This window comes from Talpa occidentalis, unplaced genomic scaffold, assembly GCF_014898055.3.
Source record: "Talpa occidentalis isolate TD23 unplaced genomic scaffold, MPIMG_talOcc4v2.1 talOcc4.568, whole genome shotgun sequence".
Lineage (NCBI taxonomy): Eukaryota > Metazoa > Chordata > Mammalia > Eulipotyphla > Talpidae > Talpa > Talpa occidentalis.
Window position 1 is genome coordinate 1 of NW_023604937.1, and position 5,175 is coordinate 5,175.

Genomic DNA, 5,175 nt, shown 5'->3' on the forward strand with positions numbered 1-5,175 from the left:
TTTGATCACTGCTTTTACACTTAACAGTTAAAATGTCTGCAAAACACTTGAAAATTATTTATTTCTTTTTTAAGATTTATTTATGCATACAAGAACTGGGATACAGGCCAGAAGTGTGGGGCGGTGAGAGGATTCACCAGAGACAGAGTGAGGAACAGAAAAGGCAGACTGACTGAAATACACTACTGAGGGGAGCAGTGGGCGAGACAGGAGAGCTCTGCTGTGCCATGTGGGTAGCTCCCTGGCGTGCTGGGGATCAAACTTGTCCTGCAGGGCTTGTAAACAGCTTCACAGTGCTGTACTTAACCCCTTGTGCCACCAGGGAGGTCCAAAAACACTTGAAATTAACCACAAAAAGCAATACATGCCATAATGTCTGGAACACTATAAGAATTTAAGACTAAACATCTAAGATTAAATGACTGCAAGCCTGCTACTTCAGGCCACTGGTGGAAAACAGTACTGACTTGCTTTTTCTCTGGCATAAGCTTGTAGATCACAGGAAACGAACTGCTGAACTTTAAGTACAAATAGGATGAGTTAAACAACAACAGACTCCTGCAAGTTAATCAGAAGAGTTGATCATAGAAATTATGGAGTCCTTGTGAACTGAGAATCAACATAAGGCTGTGCTGGTAGCATAATTAGCCTGGTAAGTGTTTAAATGTAATGAAGCAGCAAGAGCAAGTATAGAGCTCCCAGATTTAAGAATGTGGGCTGTGTTATCACTCCTACTGAGCAGGGAAAAAAGGCATGTCCAATGATTTGGTCCGTGGATGGTAAGAACTGTGTTAACTCAATTTATCTGTTGTCCTTAAATGTCTGCTAAATGAGTATAAAAGGAGAGGAAAGGGATGACTCAAAAATTTTGAAGAATAGGTAACATGACAAATGATGGTGGAAAACAAAAGGCTCCTGACTTCCTGATTTCATTTCAGAGGCAGAATTTTTTGGAACTCCGAATTTTTACTAGCTTGAGGGGAGACACAATGTACGAGTTATGGCCTCCAGTTCTTGTGATTTCAAGACTACAGAGAATCCTAAGATCAGATGGTGTGTGTATCTTGCAGACATGACAACCAGGTTGGTGCTACAGAAATAAATAATATAGAACAGAACACAATATATAATCAAGACAACCTAAAACCATAATCCATTATAAAAATACATTCGCCCCCTTTATCATGAATTTCCTCAATTTTGCTACAACTAATTTACTAGCAATAGGGTTTCTTATCTGTGACCCTAGATGGAGGAAACGCATGATTCCATTTAAATAATCTATTTCCCCAGTCTCTAGGTGCTAAATCCTCTCAAAAAGTTTCTCCTTGACCAAAAGTGAGATATGTGATAAGACTTGAACAGAGCAACTATCCAGTGGAATTCATCTCTTTCAAAAAGGCAAATAAAGCGACTGCTTTAAGAGATACGGGTTCCTTTTGGGGTCAGTCAAATGTTTTGGAAGCAGGTTGAGACGACGACTGCACAATATTGTTACTGCACTAAAAGCCACTGAATGTACTGAAAATCACTGTAAAATGGTTACTGGCGTGCGATATATCTTTCAGGCATAAAAACTCTGTCGAGGATGCAGCGTGCGAGGTAAACTCTTAAAAGCACTGTACCAGCCGACTGATCCAGGTGCCCTTGGCGTGGGCCCGACCTTTCGCCCAGAAAAGGCTGGGAAATCTTTCCCCTTCTTTGTCCTTTTAAGAGCGACCAAGCCGAGGCCGCAGGAGACAGTGTTTGTTTGGAAACGCCAGCGCCACCCGGAAGTGAGCAGCAGCGCGGCGGCCGCAGCCCCAGCCTCGGGGCGCGCGGGGTCCCCGCCGCGCTCACGGGCACGCACTCTCGGGCAGGCGGCGAGCTTCGCCCTCCCTAACCCCCTCAGGGGCAGGACTCCCGGCGCTCGCCCGGATTCCCCAGCAGCAGGAGGCTACCTCACGCCGCCCGAGCACCGCAGGTGTGCGGGGAGGCCCCCTAAAGCAGCCCCGGCCGCCCAGAGCCCCAGCGCACTCCCCCTAAACCCCCGACGCTCGGCAGCGCGCGGCCTGCTGGGAAATGTAGTCCCGGGGAGCTCGGCCTGCGGGAACGCGTAGTCCCAAGGCGCGAGGCACCCGCGGAGCGCCGCTTTGCCTTCCCGGCCGCGGCGGAGGGGTGGAAAGCCCGGGCCCCACCGCTTGGCCGCGCGGCGCTCGGCCTCCGTGACCTCCCGGCGCGGGGCGGAGGTGAATCAACGTCACGGGCCCGGCCGCGCGCCCTGACCACTCACCAGCGTGAGGGCAGCCCGGGTGGGCTGCAGCTTCCTCTTACTCACTGCCCGGACAGTGGCCCGGACGAGCGAAGCCGACATCCTCGCCGTCCCAGAGCCCCGGGGCCTCAGGCCGGAGCTCGGCCGCTTGAGCCTCTCTCCATGGACACGGCGAGCGCTTTGACGCCACAAGCTCCGGCGCACAGCGCCCAAGGCTCCGCCCCGCAGGGCCCGCCCCGCCCCCGCCATTGGGCGGGCCGCTTGAGTGACGGGCAGAGGGTGGGGCGGGGCGGCCCCCGGCCACCCCCCGAGGCGCGGGCCGTGACGCGCGGCTGAGGAGGAGGATCGTTGCGGAATGACGGTATCCCAGCAAATGACCTTCGGCTGGTGGACTCTGGAGGCCCGAAGCTCCAGGCGCTGCCCACGGGGCGGGGTGCGGCGTCACGGTCCAAGAACACACCCGCTACCCGCGCGGGGCCGGGCTGCCACGGCCGAAGGGTTGCGAAGCCCGTTGGCGTCACACGTTACGCTGCCGTTGGGGCCCACCACGCAGTTCTTACAGCGCAGTTACCCGCAGAGTCGTCTATAATAAAGTAACCCCCAGCCCTCAAGATGCTTGTGAGCTTGAAGGACGGTGCTAATGTAATTTGTCCTTATAACCCAACCCTAGCGTGAAAGCAGCTCTGTGAATACATTTATAGTGCGTTAGCCATTAATAAACTTGATTGAACATCTGTTGTCAAATTGTTAGGGGGAAAGGATGTCCTGAGCTAATTTCATGCAGGCTTTGTGGACTTCACCCCCACTCCAGACTAAAGCCATCAGGACATTGGGAAAGACAAATCCCATCACCACCAAAGGGAAGGTGGCTGGGACCTGAGGGTGGAGTTGGGCAGCCAGGTTGGATATAAAAACCAAACACGTGGGCCTTGGGGTCTCTCGCTCTGTCGCTTGCCTCCTGGCTTCATGGTTCCTGGCTTGTGGCCAGCTCTCAGAGCGCCATTTGGGATTCCAGGTCAGCGAATAGGGTAGGACGCATTTAAAACTTTGTCTCCCACTTTTCTCCCTGAATTGTACATTTCTTCATTTGCCCTTCCCTTGTAAATAAACCTTTTATTAACCTTTCCTGTGTGCCTGCAGTAGAGTATTGATAAGCCCTTTTAAGCGCGCAGGTGAGGACCCACAGTCAGGAAACCGGGTTTTGATAGGGGCTGCCCTGTAACAAGATGTTGCTTTGAGTGCTCGGGAGCTTAACCCAGCCTTTTAGTTCAGCAAATATTCCTGAGGCCCAAGGTCTCTACTTGGGCATACAGAGGACACCTGGGAATGGAGGGCCCAGTATGGACAGACCCTGGTAGAAGTTATCAGGGTTATCAGATGGTAAAACATCAAGGGTAGGCAACATTGCTCCTGGAAACAGAGGCAAGGAGAAAACAGGAAAAGGATTCTGTGACGTGGTGCCGGGTAGGAGTCTTGCCCAGTGTTTTGATGTGTAAAGAACTTATCAATGGAAGTGTTCCAGTCTAGTTTTGGTTGATAATTCATAATTCCCTTAAGTTCTGGCTCCCTACTACTGAGATGCAGTGGTAATGACAATGAGCATGGCTACCTGCACATGAAGAAACCGTTAGACCCAGTGATGTGGTGGGTTTGCCTCCTGGCTTTATCTTGACTAGCTGGGACAGTTGAAATAAGGTATTTTGGTTCTCTTGCCCTTCATCCTACAGATATTGTGAGGTTTAAGAGGATGGCACATGGCAGCACTCAATACTTAATTGTTAATGGTAAAGATGTCAGATACATCAACTACTTTGTATGATACAAAGGTGGATACATATCATTATACATTTGTCTAAATCAGTGGAATGCAGCACACTGAGAATGAATCCTAATGTAAATAATGCACTTTGGGTGCTGTGTCCTGGTTACTGATATTTTAACAAATGCCCCACTAGGAGCACAGGTGGACAGAGCTTGGTACGCAGAGATAAGGGTATTTAAGAATTCTACTTCATACTTAACTCTGTTGTGAACCTAAAACTTTCTCAACAATAAAGCTTTTAAAATAAAAACAAAGAGACACCATTATTTTAACCAATTATTGAAGTGTTACGGTTTTGGAGCTCTATAGGTTTCAAAAACACCTTGAGCATATTATCTCGCAGATTGAGCTGAACAGGGAAGGGCAGAAGCACTGGCACATCTATTTATTGAGAACCTTAAACTCAAGCCTTCTAGTGCAGTGCTTTAGATGATTAAAAATACCAACCCAGAAGTCCTAAATTTTCCTAGATTTTCTAATTCTGGATCCATGTATGTTTAACGGCTTTCTATTCTCATTTTAATATGCACTACATTTAAAACTGTTTTAAACTCCGTTATAAACTTGGTCCACTGTTTTGCATGTAAGTGCTAAGTCACATAATATACTTGCCAGTGGAGTGGGTATTCTTAATGCTATTTGTAACTGGCACAGGTCTCTTGACAGTTTTCATGACTCTATATGAAATATGTGAGCACCTTTATCTCCGAGAAGCAGCTGTACTGTGGTTGTGAAGTAAGGAGGGTGGGGGAATGGTTGAAGGAATTTGCAAGTTGTAACCACTTTGAGGTTTCCACTAATAACAGGTTAAGAATCCACCATATGAAAACGTTGAACACTGAACTTCAGATTTAGTTTCAGGGTTCTAGACATTTAAAGAAGTGTCTTCCTTGTAAGCCTTCACTTGATCTGCGATAAAACTAAAGCTATCCTTGGTACTCTGCTGGAACATTAATAGAGACACACGCTAATTAAGTCTAGAATTCCACTCAGTGAAACGCATATTACTTGACTGCTGCTGTCAAACATACTTAAAAAAAAAAAAAAAAAAGAGAATACCAACCACATCTTTAGTTTTATGGAAGTTTGTTTTCGACTTTTT